Raw genomic sequence first — 19,813 nt, 5'->3', positions numbered from 1 at the left:
CCCACAATCTTCGGTGCAGATGGTGCTCGGGGCTTGGACTACAAGTAGCCCAACGCACAACTTCGGGAAAGCTCGGGAAGTTAATGCACTTGCAAATGTGCACGGTGTCCAGGAGTTCCGTTTCCACGTCACTCGTGAGGGATGCGGGTCTCCGCTTTACTGGGATCTTGTGTCTGGAAGTCCGTGTCCAGAGTAGCAAATCCGTCGGGATCCGGCGAGAGTCTTGGAAATGCAGACCTTCAAGATGCTTCTTGGTGCCTGTTTGAACAGGGGAGTCACTCCATCTTCTAGTCGAAATAGAATGTCAAAGTTCCAGGATATATGTTGCAGAGTTTCGTCCAGGTGTAATCTGAAGACTGGGGTCCTATACTTATACTAAGATAGGGGGTTGGACATACTCTGGGGACCCACCTATGGGAGGACCTGGGGAGGGGGGTGCAAGCGGTTTGAACTGGTATATGCACAGGGACACCAAGGGTGCCCCCAGCACTGTCTGAAAAGCATTCTATGAATGCACCCACCCAACCCCAACACACTAAAGCCTGTCTGGGAGGTGGTTACACCTCCCTGTGACAGACAACCTATTGTCCAGGCCTCCCCTGCTGGAGTTTCGTCCAGCAGCAGGAGGTCAGATTTGTGTCTGTGGCTGCAGCATCCATTTTGTGATGCCAGGGCTCTTTTAAACTGTTACCGGTTAGACCAGTGTGTACATGTCTCTCCCTCTAGAAGGGTGGAATTCTACCCCCGCCGCCAGAACTGGCGGGGGTAGGATTCCAAAGTGCTTGACACCAAACACAAGATGTTTCCATGCAGCCATTCCAAAGTTAACATTCACAGCAAGGTTATAATGCACTTAAATATGGTCTGGCCGCATCATAGAACAGCCTAAGAGAATAGATCCCAAAAGCTGCAGAGGGGTGCATGGGCACCCTCTCACACAAACCCAAGCACTCTGCCTTCAGGATTGATAAGGCTTGCCAAAGGAGTGACTGAAAGGTTTATATGTATCAGTGATTAAAGGTAGATATAGGTAGCCTATATCGTAGTAAGGGGTGCATGCACCACCTTACCCAGGCAGTAGCAGACTTGTGGTGCCATTTTGGAAGCTTTACCAGGGGTGGCATAATACATTCTTCAGCCACTGGTAGGCATCTTGGGTACCTATGCCCTTGGTGCCTAAGGTACCATAAACTAGGGACTGACAAGGGTAACCCAGTAACCAATCTGGGGTGTACCTAAAGTACATGCAATCAATTTTGAGAAGAAGCAGCTAGGCTGGGGTCCTGGAAAGCAGGGCCCCAGCCAGACTAAAGTTGAAAAACAGTGAAACACCAGCAAAATGTGGGGGTAACCATTGAAAGCAGATCCTACTCTTCTACACTCCCCCTCCCCGAGCAGTTCCTTGTCGGTTTTGCCAGAGAGCATCGAAGTTCCCTGGAAGTGCGGCGATAAAATCTGGGACTGAGGTATCCGCTAACCAGGTTTCAGTGAGAGCTAAAATGTCCAAATCTTCATCCTGGAGAAGTGAGAACATTTCTAGATGGTGTTTCTGTAAGGATCTGGTGTTTAGGACTGCCACTTTCAGGCCGGGTAGGGTCCGAGCGTGGTGCTGATATAGGGGGGTGGGTCCGGAGTTTTGGTGTGGATGCCCCTCAACGGGTTCTCAGCTCTCAAGTTGTCTACCATTCTTTCACTAAGGGCGTGACTGCCTGAAGCAAGAGTGTACAAGTCTGCCTCGGAATAGGTCTGGATTTGACCAGGGGTTCTGGTCCCAGGCCCCAGTCGGCTGTGGACAGGCGCAGACAGGCTTGACTTTGAGGAGCCTTTGGCGTGCCAGTGGCCGCCTGCTGTGCGCGTTGAGGCAGGCATTGTCTTTTTATGGGTGAGGCGTCCAGCTAGAGCTCTGACCTCCGCTGCGTTCTTGCCAGAAGTGTGCTAAAGATACTTCCTGTAAGCGCTTTGTCCCTCCACACAAACGGAAACTTCCTCGGTGGACCAGGGAACACGCAAGTCAGGCAATAACACAGGTAAGACAGTGCAATTGCAATTGTGGCAGTGATTAAAAAGGACTTCAGTCCAAGAGGTGAACAATGTCTTAAAACAAAGTATGTGATTTAAAAAGCACAACAGCTGAAATACAATAGCTCTGTAGCCCTTCACCAGGCGCTTCCATAGTTTGCAGTACTAACCGCATTAGAGGTCTGGAATTAAATGCCTCTAGTGCGTCCGCTGCGTGTTGAGGCAGGCATCAACTTTTTATGGGAGAGGCGCCCAGCTAGAGCGCTGACCTCTGCCGCGTTCTTGCCGGCAGTGTGCTAAAGGTACTTCCTGTAAGCGCTTCGTTCCCTCCACACAAACGGAAGCTTCTGCGGTGGACCGGAGCACATGCAAGTCAGGCAATAAAACAGGTAAGACGGTGCAATTGCAATTGTGGCAGTGATTAAAAAGGACTTCAGTCCAAGAGGTGAACAATGTCTTAAAACAAAAGTATGTGATTTAAAAAGCACAACAGGTGAAATACAATAGCTCAGAAGCACTTCATCAGGCCGTTCCGTAGGTTGCAGTACTAGCCTCTAGTGCGTCCGCTGCACGTCGAGGCAGGCATCGTCTTTTTGTTATGAATACATAAAGGAAGAAATGGATAGAATCTTTGTTGTTGTTAAGGACAATCCTATTCTGTTCTACTGTGAAATTGCCTCTCTCCGTTTGATACGCTCCTGGCATGTCATAGCAGATGTTACTGTGGTATGGAGCCCATCCTATGGTCACTGAGAAATGCTGAAATTGTTTTATTAATAGATCTCCTAAATATCTCAATCTTACAACATATTTGAGATGATCACTATTACTCCTACCTTTGACATACGTTCAAATGTATATATATAGGTAGTGTGAGGAAAGAGAACCGCCAATGGTGCCAATTTCCTCTTTATTTGGATTTCAGGTCTAAGCCCTGTGATTGTGCCCAGATCCTTGCCTCCTGGGTGCACAATCATGAGGTCTGGGTGCTTGGATGGCACTTTATACCCCTATGGCCAACCCAAGTGATGCCCACTTGAGGGAATACAAGATCTTTTTCAATGTCACAATTCACAACATTCTCTACTGCACAAAATAGAAAGCTTTTTCTTACAATCCACACTCTCACCATGGTGCAGAAATGGAGGAACTGAATAGAGGAGGAGTCAGTAGCAGAATGAGAAATTTCAAGAGTGATTGCGGAGAGTGAAGAGAAATAGAAAAAAACAGCAAAGCATGTGGTTGGCTGAAGCTTTACTTCTATACAGTAGGTTAGGTAGTCAATAACTCCTATCTGAATTGTTTACTCTCACTGGTAGAGAAAAACATATTTTTGTTCTGTTGATTGTAATAGGATAGTAAATGTTCCCTGTACATAGTGACTTCCAATGACACTGTTTAATGGACTTCCGGTGAAGCCTAAGCTTCATGAACTTTTCGATTGATTGATTTATTCTTTATTTTCGGTCACTTGGACCATAAAAAGATACAGTTCATAAAATCATTACATGTCAATACTGCTTCTACATAATATATTTCAGAAATATAATCAACATGTGGCACAGGGGCAAGATAGCTGGGTAATAAAAAAAAGCATTTTTTACTCTCAGCCTCTACACACTCAAAATTTACTAGATCATAATACATTAAAATGTAGTTTTAAAAATATTACATTATTAAAAAGATCGTACACAAGGTGACCTCAGCGGGTAGATGAGGATGGCTAAAAAAGTTATCACACAAAAAGTTTTAAAAAAAGATAAAAATAATCCTTATGTTATTTCAGCTTTGGGTTAAAATCTTGGTCTACATTCAACCCTAAAATTTCAACCCCATTCCTTTCCTAATCAGGAATACATTAAATAGGAATATACTTACAGAAAAGACTATAGTTTGTGATGAATCAGTTTTCAATATGCGCTCAGCAACACTATAACGCCTAATGCCTAAAAGCTTACATAGGGTTCTAATCCAGCGGTTTCTGGCAGTTGTATACGCTGGGCAAAAAAATAATATATGAGCTTCATTTTCTATTTCTGATGCTACAAATTTAGGATATGTGTTGTTTCTTGAGCCCACCCCGTTTCCTTTCCAACTAGCCGTGTTGGAGCCTATTTGCAAGATACCATATCTAAACCGTAAGTATAAGGATTTAGCTAAGGGAGGTTCTATCTCATCCAAGAATGGCTCTAAGGAAGCAAGGGGCATATTACCAAGCAATAGCGATAATTATCGCTATTACTTGGTTAGAGACAAAAATTTACTGCTGCGCTGCGGTGATTTTTACCGCAAATAAACCTTGGTATTACCAAGGTTTATCGCAAATGCGATAAAATTCGCCGCAATGCATGAATATCGCTGAAAAGTCAGCGATATTCATGCATTACCGAGCTAATGCTCGTAGCCATGTTATCCACCTCCCATTGGATAACATGGCTAAGAACTGCTCAGGGCAGGTGTTAGCTTTTGGAGATATTCGCGCTTAGCGCGAATATCTCCAAAAGTTGGTAATAGGAGATAGCGATGTTAGTGTTTTCAGTCGCTAACATCTTGGCACGCCCACTTTGCATATCATTAGTGATAAATATCACTGACATGCAAAGTGGGACCCAAGATGGTCGCTATCTCCTACTAGCTGTCGCTAACTGGTGTTAGCGACAGCTAGGTAATAGGGAGATCATTTTATCTCCGCTTTCTTGGCTTTTAAAGCCAAAAAAGCGGAGATAAACCCCCTTGATAATATGCCCCTACATCTTTGAATACTAGAAATTTCACAGTTAGAGACCCCACAGATGAATTGTGTATTAGGTTATTATTTATATGGGCCCAAAATATCATTTTTAGCAGTTTTTTACTTGATGATTGTAACTGTTGTGGGTCGTCCCAGTTGTGTGGTAGGTCTAGCTTTTGCATCCACGTCATGATGTGATTTTTTGTAGTATGTCTAGTAAACTAATTGGGCGGTAGTTAGCTGGATCTTGGCGGTTGCCCTTTTTAAAAATCGTAACTATCTCAGCCCCTTTCCACATGTGGGGTATTGGTGTCCCAGCGGCTATCGAATTGCACAAAAAATTTACATAAGACCCCAGACTTCTAAGTCGTGTTTTAATAAATCGCCTAGGATCCTATCCGGTCCTGGCACCTTCCCTGTCTTCATAGCACCTATAGCTTTAGTAGTCTCCTCCTGGCTAAAGTGCAGTACAGTGTCCAAACTGTTGTCGTGTATGCCATTTATCATTTATTATTATAGATTCATCCCCACTATAATCCTGGTAGAGGTTAGTGAAGTGGTCAACCCAGGTTTTCTCGTCTAGGTAGAGATCTTTATTACTTTTCCCAGTTTTATTTCCCTTGGCAATAAGGCACCAGAAGGCAGCCTGGTCTTTGCTTCTAGCGGCAGCTATTAAGCCCGACCACAAGTCGTTGTCCCAGGCCTTCCTAGCTTCTAGCAGTACCTTTTTATACTTTTGCCTGTACGTACTAATTTCTAAATAACTCTTGTTTTTAACACCTTCGCTGCTAGGTGTTTTCCCCTCCTGTGCTGAAGAATGCAGGATGCCAGTGTTTCATGACGAGCTTAGCTCGTCATCAGCACAGCTCAACCGTGCATCATGACGAGCTGAGCTCGTCATGAGCATGGAAAGGGTTAATGGCATGTATAAGCTCCGTCTTTGCTACTCTACATTCCTTACTGTACCAGGGGTTGGCAATCTCATAGTGCTTGCTAAACCCTTTATTTTCCTTTTTGTACAATTTCGTCAGTAACGGGAGTAGAGCTTCTACTAAGGTGTAGTGTAAATGTAACACCTTGTCGTCTCCTTTTTTTAATTCTTGGAGTGGAGTAGCTATGTCTGAGAATGTATTATAAATATCTGCCATTTTATCATCTTTCGCCAGGATGTAAGGCCATTTTGTGGCTCTTCTATTGTTACTTATTTGTAGCTCTCCAGTGGTTAGTATACTCTCTTCCGCCCGTTTATTACTAGTTTTAAATAGATGAGATTCAAGTACTAGTTCTAGAGGATAATGGTCGCTCTCCTCCCTGGTAATTATCTTCAGATCTATTGTAGAGTACCATAGGTTTAAAGACAACATTATGTAATCTATCTGGCTTAAGGAATTACCTATATGAAATGTACTACCTCCAGGTCTATCTGAGGGTAGGCGACCATTACACGCCCGTAGTTCATGCTCTACAGTTAATTTTAAGAACCGTGTCACTGCTACTGTACATTTGGTCTCGCTACTATGATCAAGCGAGAGAATGTTACAAGCCAGATCTTGTTCTTAAAAAAGGTCACCTATGCCTGTCAAGGGTTCGTATTTGCAATTGAAATCCCCGCCGCAGATTACACCTGACTCAACCTCTAGTAACGCTAGACAGGGATCCAGTTGTTCAATAACTGGTGATTCATTGCTACTGCTATGGGGTCTGTTATAAACATTGAATAGATATATTAACCTATTATCACGCGTTACAACTTTTAACCCCAAGATATCAGGGGAGTCAATACATAAAGGGATTATATCTACTTCTAAGGAGATACTGATCCAAATGACAAAACCTCCTGAAGGTCTGCCTCTACCACACTTGCTCGCATTTACACTGTAGGTTTTGTAACCCAGTCTCTGGGGGGATTCTTGTGACCACGTCTCTTGTAAGAATACTATATCGCATTGTTCTATGAACTCACTCCGGGAGCCATCTACTAAATTTTTATTAAGTCCAGCGATGTTTTAGAGCTTATGGTTTCTCTCCTAGCTTCTGCTGTCACTTCAACAACTGAGGTTAGTGATATATCATTAGTGGTCTTATTCTTGGTTTGTGGTGAAAATTTACATTGCCCTCTGCTGTGATTGCTCCAGGTACAGCACCGTCTACTATTCCATTTATCACAGTAGCTCCCGGTGATGACCCTGGCGCTTCCGCGCTTTCTACTCCCTTGGAACTTTTTGCTTCCAGGTCGAAATACTCTTTAGAGTTATTCAGTCAAATCAAGGTCGTCTAAGGAGGACAGATCCGAGAACCTGTTGATTATTGTTAGATTGGGTATCATCTTGCTGCTACTATCATTCTGGGACGGTTTATAAAAATAACCCAGTGGCAGCGTTAGAACATCAGTACCCTGGTGTGTGGTTTCCTCCTGACAAGCCAGTATCTTCCTTGCCATTAGTGGTCTTCTAAAATTTATTACCACACAATCACCTCTGATGTTTTTTGGGGCTTCCCCCACCCAACCAACTCTGCATATCATCAGTATTTCATCTGCGTTAACGGGATTAAAACGTTTGTGTTTTGCTAGCCAGTTTACTGATTTATTCCGGAGCTCGGTCCATGTTTCTCTTTGGCTTCTTCTTAGAGCTGGGACCCCAGCGAAAATAATTACATAAGGGCAGGAGGCTGGGGGGAGTTGCAACACATCCTCGTTCGGAACTAAAACAGAGCCTTTGGGACTATATATTTTCGAATTTCCCAAATAAGTACTTTAAGCACTGAGGCGGAAAGGTTGAGAACTAATACCTTGCGCAATTCCCTTAGATGTCCCGTTCGCTGAACGGTTATCATTATTAGCGAGCTGCTCAGGTAACCCGATATTAGTACTAGCCGATAGACTGGCGTTCCTAATACTACTTAATGTATCCGCTACTAGGTTATTTTGTGTGTCCCTATTTGGTGGACCATTCATTTGGTGGACCATTCATTTTCTCTTGGCATATGTTGTGTTCCCGCTCTACCCCCACCGCTGCACCTCTCCACCTACGGTGCAGCCGCCCAGTGGGAGCGAGCTCCTAGACACACCATTGAGACTAAAGGCTCCATCACTCCTTGCGGCCAGAAGCCGCACACCCGAAGTACGCGCCAGGAGGCGCACAAATACCCGTGTACCTCTCCGCTTCGCGGGAGCGCCCAGGCAAAGCCCAGGACAAGGGCGGTACCATCTGTGGCCATCCGGGGCCAGAAGAGGCCGGGCCACACCTCTTTCATCTATAAATCACTGTGCACAGCGAAGAGATTGTATACAGGAAATTGGTTTGTGACTTTTATATACGTTTTTGATTGATTATCTGAACCAGTACGCAGCATGTCCACTAGACAGAAAACGGGGTCAAGGGTGGGCTCTAGCATGTCAAATGTAAATGTAAATGTCAAGGTATTTGTAGAGCGCACTGTCACCAAGCGGTTTCCTGGCGCTATTACTCATACCGCTGTGGAACCCCTCCTGGCTTTCCCTGTGAAGTGTCCACTCCTGGGTACCCCCAGGGTGAAGCCAGGCATCCACAGCGCTGTTGGGGCCGGTGTGGAGGTTAAGCAAGCTATTGCCCAGAGTTGCAGCGTGGGACCCATGATTAGACTAGGCACCGAGGCGAGAAATCAGGTCCGAGGAATTATGAGCCCAAGACCCGCCGAGGCGGGAATTGAACCCTGGTCCCGGCCCAGAACTCTGCATCAGGGTCTGCCGCTCTAACCATTGAGCCACACTCCTCCTAGATGGTTGGGTCACTCGATGCTTTCCTGGCCAGAGCCGAATCAGTTCTTGAAAAAGAGCAGATTTTGACTGAAAAAAGGTTATCTATGGGTTTGGCGACTAAAAGGTCTTCATTAGGAGCAATAGGGAAAGTTATGTCGCCTGCAACTAACCCACACATTCCAGCTCAAACTATTCCAGTCCAGTCAAGTGCGGAGTCTGGGAATATCGGGTCGAGGGTTACATTTGCTCTACCTTTTCCCCCAACTGGTTTAAGCTTATTTTCAGATTTTCTTCCACATTTTTTAATCCCTCTCTAATTTCATTTTCTAAAAGGGTTATGATTTTCATCTCAATTTTCTCTACCACCTGTTTTCCCCAATATTCACAATCACTCTGTTCAGTTTGGGTACTAATTGATTTCATTTTTGGAAGTTTAGCCCGCTCACCAGCTACCTTGTTACATTCACTCCCTTCCACGACTTTCTTACTTTTTGGAACTCGTGGTGGTGATCTTTTTTGCGGGCCCTTACACTGGTCCCTGTTCTCTGGGACAACCCTTAGTTTGCGCTACCTAGATGCTAAGGGTGGACTGGTTACGCAGATCAGAGGTTCTTGTGTTTCATTTATGAGTAAATTGGGGGTAGTGGATAGTCGTGGGGCTTTAATAACGGATATGACAGGGCTTAGTGGGGCGGTGCCAGTTGGGTTTATCAAGGAAATTGATTGGTCCGTGCTTACGTCGGTAGAATCACTAGATTCCCCGGTGCTATTGAAGTCTGGGTTCTTTACAACTGGGCTTGTAACCCTCGACCCGATATTCCCAGACTCCACACTTGACTGGACTGGAATAGTTTGAGCTGGAATGTGTGGGTTAGTTGCAGGCGACATAACTTTCCCTATTGCTCCTAATGAAGACCTTTTAGTCGCCAGACCCATAGATAACTTTTTTTCAGTCAAAATCAGCTCTTTCTCAAGAACTGATTCGGCTCTGGCCAGGAAAGCATCGAGTGACCCAACCATGCTAGAGCCCACCCTTGAACCCTTTTTATGTTTAGTGGACATCCTGCGTACTGGTTCAGATAATCAATCAAAAACGTATATAAAAGTCACGAACCAATTTCCTGTATACAATCTCTTCGCTGTGCACAGTGATTTATAGATGAAAGAGGTGTGGCCCGGCCTCTTCTGGCCCCGGATGGCCACAGATGGTACCGCCCTTGTCCTGGGCTTTGCCTGGGCGCTCCCGCGAAGCGGAGAGGTACGCGGTATTTGTGCGCCTCCTGGCACGTACTTCGGATGTGCGGCTTCCGGCCGCAAGGAGTGATGGAGCCTTTAGTCTCACTGGTGTGTCTAGGAGCTCGCTCCCACTGGGCGGCTGCACCGTAGGTGGAGAGGTGCAGCGGTGGGGGGTGAGCGGGAACACCGGCGCAGGGGAGCAGGTCCAAGGAAAGGAAAGTCAAATCAAATATCCCAGGCAGCAGGTTGGGGACTGCAAAGCAAGCAGAGACTGGGCAGGAGCGTCACGCTCCACCAAGAGGTACACGGGTATTTGTGTGCCTCCTGGCGCATGCTTCGGGTGTGCGGCTTCCGGCCGCAAGGAGTGATGGAGCCTGTAGTCTCCTTGGTGTGTCTAGGACCTCACCCCCACTCGGCGGCTGCACCGTAGGTGGAGAGGTGCAGCAGCGGGGATTAGCGGGAACACCGGCGCAGGGGAGCGGGTCCAAGGAAAGGAAAGTCAAATCAAATGTCCCAGGCAGCAGGCAGGGGACTGCAAAGCAAGCAGAGACTGGGCAGGAGCGTCAACTTTTCACCTGGAGATTGGTTGTAAGGACTTTCAAACTGGTTGCCATGGAAATTGGGGTTGTAAAAAGGTCTATGGCATTGGGGTCCGCAGCATCCCTTCAGGGGGGGCGCGCACTTCACCTTCTATTGTAGCTTCCAGGAGTGAGTCCTCTATGTCAGCCCGGGCTGCTGTAACCCCAGCAGCTGGGGACTTGGCGGAGTGTCTCAAATCACAGGTCTTTAAATGTCAGAGGCATAACAATTTCCAGGGGGGGTGGGGGCTAATTCCTCCAGCAATAGTCAGAGTGGAGCCGCAGTGTCTCTAGAAGGGGTGACATAGTGCTGACACACACAACAGAGGGGGGGGGGGCTGAATTCCTTTGAGCCCATATTGTGCACCTGTTAAAAACCATGTGCATTTTACATACCTGACATTGGTGTATTCAGGCAGAGTGTTGGGGACCTGAGGAGGTACTGGACAATCAATATAGCGCAACCAAGAGCCACATCATCTCCCCGCTTTTGCCAAGTATTTCAGTGTGCACCAAGCAATAACTTTGCCACTGCACTTACCACTCTGGTGCATGATGGGAGGTGTGGTCTACAGCATTCGGACTACAGCTGCAGGTGATTTGGCGTGGTAAGCTGACTTTCCTTGTAGTGTGGAGGACCGCAGGAGGACAAAAGGAGGGGTTTGGTAGCGTTTCCAGTTTGCTACGGCGTCTGAAGAAGGCAGGGAATGCCGAAATGCATTACGCTTTGCAACATGCATAAAAGTTTCCTCCAGCAGTTCCCTATTGTGGCCTCTGATCTCTTAAAATTAAGCGGTCCATTGGAAACAATTTTATGCGCTTGTCGGCAGCCCAAGAGGCCCCGCTCTCCAAGTGTGCTGCGGCTTTTGCTGACACAAGTGGCAACGCTCTCTACAAAATCCCCGAGGTATCGGATGACCGCAGGCCAACCTTTTACAACAGCGTGGGCGAGTGGCTACAGCCAGGAGCAGCTCGTCATTGAGGGAACGTGGGATCACTAAAATCCACGCTTTCAGCCCTACACGACATTGGTGTATTCAGGGTGATTGTTGGGGACCTGAGGAGCAGGGCTCGAGTCGGGGTACCACGCGGGTGGACGGCGTCCCCCCACTTATTTTACCGGGGGGGGACCGTCCCCCATGCCAAACAGCTGGGCTTCACTCTTTGGCCTCTCTGGGACGAGGAGCTCGGCACATTTCACGACGTCACTTCCTGTTGTGACATCACTTCCGGTGACAGCGTCCCCCCACTTCTTTTTTTACGACTTGTGTCCTGCTGAGGAGGTACTGGACAATCAATATAGCGCAACCAAGAGCCACATCATCCCCCCGCTTTTGCAAGGGTATTTCAGTGTGCACCAAGCAATAACTTCGCCAGTGCACTTACCACTCTGGTGCATGATGAGAGGTGTGGTCTACAGCATTCTGACTACAGCTGTAGGTGATTTGGCATGGTCAGCTGACTTTCCTTGTTTGGGGGAGGACCGCAGGAGGACGAAAGGAGGGGTTTGGTAGTGTTTCCAGTTTGCTACGGCGTCTGAAGAAGGCAGGGAATGCCGAAATGCATTACGCTTTGCAACATGTTATTAAAGTTTCCTCCAGCAGTTCCCCGTTGTGGCCTCTGATCTCTTAAAATTAAGCGGTCCATTGGAAACAATTTTATGCGCTTGTCGGCAGCGCAAGAGGCCCACTCTCCAAGTGTGCTGCGGCTTTTGCTGACACGAGTGGCAACGCTCTCTACAAAATCCAAGAGGTATCGGATGACCGCAGGACAGCCTTTTCCAACAGCGTGGGCGAGTGGCTACTGCCAGGAGCAGCTCGTCATCGAGGGAAGGTGGGATCACTAAAATCCACGCTTTCAGCCCTACCCGACATTGGTGTATTCAGGCAAAGTGTTGGGGACCTGAGGAGGTACTGGACAATCAATATAGCGCAACCAAGAGCCACATCATCTCCCCGCTTTTGCCAAGTATTTCAGTGTGCACCAAGCAATAACTTTGCTACTGCACTTACCACTCTGGTGCATGATGGGAGGTGTGGTCTACAGCATTCGGACAACAGCTGCAGGTGATTTGGCGTGGTAAGCTGACTTTCCTTGTAGTGGGGAGGACCGCAGGAGGAAAAAAGGAGGGGTTTGGTAGCGTTTCCAGTTTGCTACGGCGTCTGAAGAAGGCAGGGAATGCCGAAATGCATTACGCTTTGCAACATGCATAAAAGTTTCCTCCAGCAGTTCCCTATTGTGGCCTCTGATCTCTTAAAATTAAGCGGTCCGTTGGAAACAATTTTATGCGATTGTCGGCAGCGCAAGAGGCCCCGCTCTCCAAGTGTGCTGCGGCTTTTGCTGACACGAGTGGCAACGCTCTCTACAAAATCCTCAAGGTATCTGATCACCGCAGGCCAGCCTTTTACAAGAGCTTTGGCGAGTGGCTACTGCCAGGAGCAGCTCGTCATTGAGGGAAGGTGGGATCACTAAAATCCACGCTTTCAGCCCTACCCGACATTGGTGTATTCAGCCAGAGTGTTGGGGACCTGAGGAGGTACTGGACAATCAATATAGCGCAACCAAGCGCCACATCATCCCCCCGCTTTTGCCAGGTATTTCAGTGTGCACCAAGCAAAAACGTCGCCACTGCACTTACCACTCTGGTGCATGATGGGAGGTGTGGTCTACAGAATTCTGACTACAGCTGCTGGTGATTTGGCGTGGTCAATTGACTTTCCTTGTTTGGGGAAGGACCGCAGGAGGACAAAAGGAGGGGTTTGGTAGCGTTTCCAGTTTGCTACAGCGTCTGAAGAAGGCAGGGAATGCAGAAATGCATTACGCTTTGCAACATGTTATTAAAGTTTCCTCCAGCAGTTCCCCGTTGTGGCCTCTGATCTCTTAAAATTAAGCGGTCCATTGGACACAATTTTATGCGCTTGTCGGCAGCCCAAGAGGCCCCGCTCTCCAAGTGTGCTGCGGCTTTTGCTGACACGAGTGGCAACGCTCTCTACAAAATCCCCGAGGTATCGGATGACCGCAGGCCAACCTTTTACAACAGCGTGGGCGAGTGGCTACAGCCAGGAGCAGCTCGTCATTGAGGGAACGTGGGATCACTAAAATCCACGCTTTCAGCCCTACACGACATTGGTGTATTCAGGGTGATTGTTGGGGACCTGAGGAGCAGGGCTCGAGTCGGGGTACCACGCGGGTGGACGGCGTCCCCCCACTTATTTTACCGGGGGGGGACCGTCCCCCATGCCAAATAGCTGGGCTTCACTCTTTGGCCTCTCTGGGACGAGGAGCTCGGCACATTTCACGACGTCACTTCCTGTTGTGACATCACTTCCGGTGACAGCGTCCCCCCACTTCTTTTTTTACGACTTGTGTCCTGCTGAGGAGGTACTGGACAATCAATATAGCGCAACCAAGAGCCACATCATCCCCCCGCTTTTGCCAGGTATTTCAGTGTGCACCAAGCAATAACTTCGCCAGTGCACTTACCACTCTGGTGCATGACGAGAGGTGTGGTCTACAGCATTCTGACTACAGCTGTAGGTGATTTGGCATGGTCAGCTGACTTTCCTTGTTTGGGGGAGGACCGCAGGAGGACGAAAGGAGGGGTTTGGTAGTGTTTCCAGTTTGCTACGGCGTCTGAAGAAGGCAGGGAATGCCGAAATGCATTACGCTTTGCAACATGTTATTAAAGTTTCCTCCAGCAGTTCCCCGTTGTGGCCTCTGATCTCTTAAAATTAAGCGGTCCATTGGAAACAATTTTATGCGCTTGTCGGCAGCGCAAGAGGCCCCGCTCTCCAAGTGTGCTGTGGCTTTTGCTGACACGAGTGGCAACGCTCTCTACAAAATCCACGAGGTATCGGATGACCGCAGGACAGCCTTTTCCAACAGCGCGGGTGAGTGGCTACTGCCAGGAGCAGCTCGTCATTGAGGGAGGGTGGGATCACTAAAATCCACGTTTTCAGCCCTACCCGACATTGGTGTATTCAGGCAGTGTTGGGGACCTGAGGAGGTACTGGACAATCAATATAGCGCAACCAAGAGCCACATCATCCCCCCCGCTTTTGCCAGTTATTTCAGTGTGCACCAAGCAATAACTTCGCCACTGCACTTACAACTCTGGTGCATGATGGGAGGTGTGGTCTACAGCATTCTGACTACAGCTGCCGGTGATTTGGCGTGGTCAGCGGACTTTCCTAGTTTGGGGGAGGACCGCAGGAGGACAAAAGGAGGGGTTTGGTAGAGTTTCCAGTTTGCTACGGTGTCTGAAGAAGGCAGGGAATGCCGAAATGCATTACGCTTTGCAACATGTTATTAAAGTTTCCTCCAGCAGTTCCCCGTTGTGGCCTCTGATCTCTTAAAATTAAGCGGTCCATTGGAAACAATTTTATGCGCTTGTCGGCAGCGCAAGAGGCCCCGCTCTCCAAGTGTGCTGTGGCTTTTGATGACACGAGTGGCAACGCTCTCTACAAATTCCCCGAGGTATCGGATGCCTGCAGGACAGCCTTTTCCAACAGCGTGGGTGAGTGGCTACTGCCAGGAGCAGCTCGTCTTTGAGGGAAGGCCGGATCACTAAAATCCACGCTTTCAGCCCTACCCGACATTGGTGTATTCAGGGTGAGTGTTGGGGACCTGCAAGGTACTGGTCAATCAATATAGCGCAACCAAGAGCCACATCATCCCCCCCGCTTTTGCCAGGTATTTCAGTGTGCACCAAGCAATAACTTCGCCACTGCACTTACCACTCTAGTGCATGATGGGAGGTGTGGTCTACAGCATTCTGATTGCAGCTGCCGGTGATTTGGCGTGGTCCGCTGACTTTCTAGTTTAGGGGAGGACCGCAGGAGGACAAAAGGAGGGGTTTGGTATCGTTTCCAGTTTGCTACGGCGTCTGAAGAAGGCAGGGAATGCCGAAATGCATTACGCTTTGCAACATGTTATTAAAGTTTCCTCCAGCAGTTCCCCTTTGTGGCCTCTGATCTCTTAAAATTAAGCGGTCCATTGGACACAATTTTATGCGCTTGTCGGCAGCGCAAGAGGCCCCGCTCTCCAAGTGTGCTGCGGCTTTTGCTGACACGAGTGGCAACGCTCTCTACAAAATCCCAGAGGTATCTGATCACCGCAGGCCAGCCTTTTACAACAGCGTGGGCGAGTGGCTACTGCCAGGAGCAGCTCGTCATTGAGGGAAGGTGGGATCACTAAAATCCACGCTTTCAGCCCTACCCGACATTGGTGTATTCAGCCAGAGTGTTGGGGACCTGAGGAGGTACTGGACAATCAATATAGCGCAACCAAGAGCCACATCCTCCCCCCGCTTTTGCCAGATATTTCAGTGTGCACCAAGCAATAACTTCGCCACTGCACTTACCACTCTGGTGCATGATAGGAGGTGTGGTCTACAGCATTCTGACTACAGCTGCCGGTGATTTGGCGTGGTCAGCTGACTTTCCTAGTTTGGGAGAGGACCACAGGAGGATAAAAGGAGGGGTTTGGTAGCGTTTCCAGTTTGCTAAGGCGTCTGAAGAAGGCAGGGAATGCCGAAATGCATTACGCTTTGCAACATGTTATTAAAGTTTCCTCCAGCAGTTCCCCGTTGTGGCCTCTGATCTCTTAAAATTAAGCGGTCCATTGGAAACAATTTTATGCGCTTGTCGGCAGCGCAAGGGGCCCCGCTCTCCAAGTGTGCTGCGGCTGTTGCTGACACGAGTGGCAACGCTCTCTACAAAATCCTGAGGTATCGGATGACCACAGGACAGCCTTTTACAACAGTGTCGGCTAGTGGATACTGCCAGGAGCAGCTTGTCATTGAGGGAAGGTGGGATCACTAAAATCCACGCTTTCAGCCCTACCCGACATTGGTGTATTCAGGCAGAGTGTTGGGGACCTGAGGAGGTACTGGACAATCAATATAGCGCAACCAAGAGCCACATCATCCTCCCGCTTTTGCCAGGTATTTCAGTGTCCACCGGGCAATAACTTTGCCACTGCACTTACCACCCTGGTGCATGATGGGAGGTGTGGTCTACAGCATTCGGACTACAGCTGCCGGTGATTGGCGTGGTCAGCTGACTTTCCTTGTTTGGGGGAGGACCGCAGGAGGACAAAAGGATGGGTTTGGTAGCGTTTTCAGTTTGCTATGGCGTCTGAAGAAGGCAGGGAATGCCGAAATGCATTACGCTTTGCAACATGTTATTAAAGTTTCCTCCAGCAGTTCCCCGTTGTGGCCTCTGATCTCTTAAAATGAAGCGGTCCATTGGAAACAATTTTATGCGCTTGTCGGCAGCGCAAGAGGCCCCGCTCTCCAAGTGTGCTGTGGCTTTTGCTGACACGAGTGGCAACGCTCTCTACAAAATCCCCGAGGTAGCGGATGCCTCCAGGACAGCCTTTTCCAACAACGTGGGCGAGTGGCTACTGCCAGGAGCAGCTCGTCATTGAGGGAAGGTGGGATCACTAAAATCCACGCTTTCAGCCCTACCTGACATTGGTGTATTCAGGCAGAGTGTTGGGGACCTGAGGAGGTACTGGACAATCAATATAGAGCAACCAAGAGCCACATCATCCTCCCCGCTTTTGCCAGGTATTTCAGTGTGCACCAAGCAATAACTTCGCCACTGCATTTACCACTCTGGTGCATGATGGGAGGTATGGTCTACAGCATTCTGACTACAGCTGCCGGTGATCTGGCGTGGTCAGCTGTCTTTCCTTGTTTGGGGGAGGACCACAGGAGGACAAAAGGAGGGGTTTGTTAGCGTTTCCAGTTTGCTACGGCGACTGAAGGCAGGGAATGCCGAAATGCATTACGCTTTGCAACATGTTATTAAAGTTTCCTCCAGCAGTTCCCCGTTGTGGCCTCTGATCTCTTAAAATGAAGCGGTCCATTGGAAAAAAATTTATGCGCTTGTCGGCAGAGCAAGAGGCCCCGCTCTCCAAGTGTGCTGCGGCTTTTGCTGACACAAGTCGCAATGCTCTCTACAAAATCCCCGAGGTATCGGATGACCGCAGGACAGCCTTTTACAACAGCGTGGGTGAGTGGCTACTGCCAGGAGCAGCTCGTCATTGAGGGAAGGTGGGAGCACTAAAATCCACGCTTTCAGCCCTACCCGACATTGGTGTATTCAGGGTGAGTGTTGGAGACCTGAGGAGGTATTGGTCAATCAATATAGCGCAACCAAGACCCACATCATCCCCCCACTTTTGCCAGGTATTTCAGTGTGCACCAAGCAATAACTTCGCCACTGCACTTACCACTCTGGTGCATGATGGGAGGTGTGGTCTACAGCATTCTGACTACAGCTGCCGGTGATCTGGCGTGGTCAGCTGTCTTTCCTTGTTTGGGGGAGGACTGCAGGAGGACAAAAGGAGGGGTTTGGTAGCATTTCCAGTTTGCTACGGCGTCTGAAGAAGGCAGGGAATGCCGAAATGCATTACGCTTTGCAACATGTTATTAAAATTTCCTCCAGCAGTAGCCCGTTGTGGCATCTGATCCCTTAAAATTAAGCGGTGCATTGGAAAAAAATGTATGCGCTTGTCGGCAGCGCAAGAGGCCCCGCTCTCCAAGTGTGCTGCGGCTTTTGCTGACACGAGTGGCAACGCTCTCTACAAAATCCCCGAGGTATCTGATCACCGCATGCCAGCCTTTCACAACAGCGTGGGCGAGTGGCTACTGCCAGGAGCAGCTCGTCATTGAGGGAAGGTGGGATCACTAAAATCCACGCTTTCAGCCCTACCCGACATTGGTGTATTCAGCCAGAGTGTTGGGGACCTTAGGAGGTACTGGACAATCAATATAGCGCAACCAAGAGCCACTTCATCCCCCCCGCTTTTGCCAGGTATTTCAGTGTGCACCAAGCAATAACTTCGCCACTGCACTAACCACTCTGGTGCATGATGGAAGGAGTGGTCTACAGCATTCTGACTACAGCTGCCGGTGATTTGGCGTGGTCAGCTGACTTTCCTAGTTTGGGGGAGGACTGCAGGAGGATAAAAGGAGGGGTTTGGTAGCGTTTCCAGTTTGCTACGGCGTCTGAAGAAGGCAGGGAATGCCGAAATGCATTACGCTTTGCAACATGTTATTAAAGTTTCCTCCAGCAGTTCCCCGTTGTGGCTTCTGATCTCTTAAAATTAAGCGGTCCATTGGAAACAATTTTATGCGCTTGTCGGCAGCGCAAGGGGCCCCGCTCTCCAAGTGTGCTGCGGCTGTTGCTGACACGAGTGGCAACGCTCTAAACAAAATCCCCGAGGTATCGGATGACCGCAGGACAGCCTTTTACAACAGTGTCGGCTAGTAGATACTGCCAGGAGCTGCTCGTCATTGAGGGAAGATGGGATCACTAAAATCCACGCTTTCAGCCCTACCCGACATTGGTGTATTCAGGCAGAGTGTTGGGAACCTGAGGAGGTACTGGACAATCAATATAGCGCAACCAAGAGCCACATCATCCTCCCGCTTTTGCCAGGTATTTTAGTGTCCACCAGGCAATAACTTTGCCACTGCACTTACCACCCTGGTGCATGATGGGAGGTGTGGTATACAGCATTCTGACTACAGCTGCCGGTGATTTGGCGTGGTCAGCTGACTTTTCTTGTTTGGGGGGGACCGCCGGAGGACAAAAGGATGGGTTTGGTAGCGTTTCCAGTTTGCTACGGCGTCTGAAGAAGGCAGGGAATGCCGAAATGCATTACGCTTTGCAACATGTTATTAAAGTTTCTTCCAGCAGGTCCCCGTTGTGGCTTCTGATCTCTTAAAATTAAGCGGTCCATTGGAAACAATTTTATGTGCTTGTCGGCAGCGCAAGGGGCCCCGCTCTCCAAGTGTGCTGCGGCTGTTGCTGACACGAGTGGCAACGCCCTCTACAAAATCCTGAGGTATAGGATGACCGCAGGACAGCCTTTTACAACAGTGTCGGCTAGTAGATACTGCCAGGAGCAGCTCGTCATTGAGGGAAGATGGGATCACTAAAATCCACGCTTTCAGCCCTACCCGACATTGGTGTATTCAGGCAGAGTGTTGGGGACCTGAGGAGGTACTGGACAATCAATATAGCGCAACCAAGAGCCACATCATCCTCCCGCTTTTGCCAGGTATTTTAGTGTCCACCGGGCAATAACTTTGCCACTGCACTTACCACCCTGGTGCATGATGGGAGGTGTGGTCTACAGCATTCTGACTACAGCTGCCGGTGATTTGGCGTGGTCAGCTGACTTTTCTTGTTTGGGGGAGGACCGCAGGAGGACAAAAGGATGGGTTTGGTAGCGTTTCCAGTTTGCTACGGCGTCTGAAGAAGGCAGGGAATGCCGAAATGCATTACGCTTTGCAACATGTTATTAAAGTTTCCTCCAGCAGTTCCCCGTTGTGGCCTCTGATCTCTTAAAATTAAGCGGTCCATTGAAAACAATTTTATGCGCTTGTCGGCAGCGCAAGGGGCCCCGCTCTCCAAGTGTGCTGTGGCTTTTGCTGACACGAGTGGCAACGCTCTCTCCAAAATCCCCGAGGTATCGGATGCCTGCAGGACAGCC

The sequence above is a fragment of the Lissotriton vulgaris genome, chromosome 4_1, assembly GCF_964263255.1.
Source record: "Lissotriton vulgaris chromosome 4_1, aLisVul1.2, whole genome shotgun sequence".
NCBI classification, from domain to species: domain Eukaryota; kingdom Metazoa; phylum Chordata; class Amphibia; order Caudata; family Salamandridae; genus Lissotriton; species Lissotriton vulgaris.
This window is presented reverse-complemented; position numbering follows the sequence as displayed.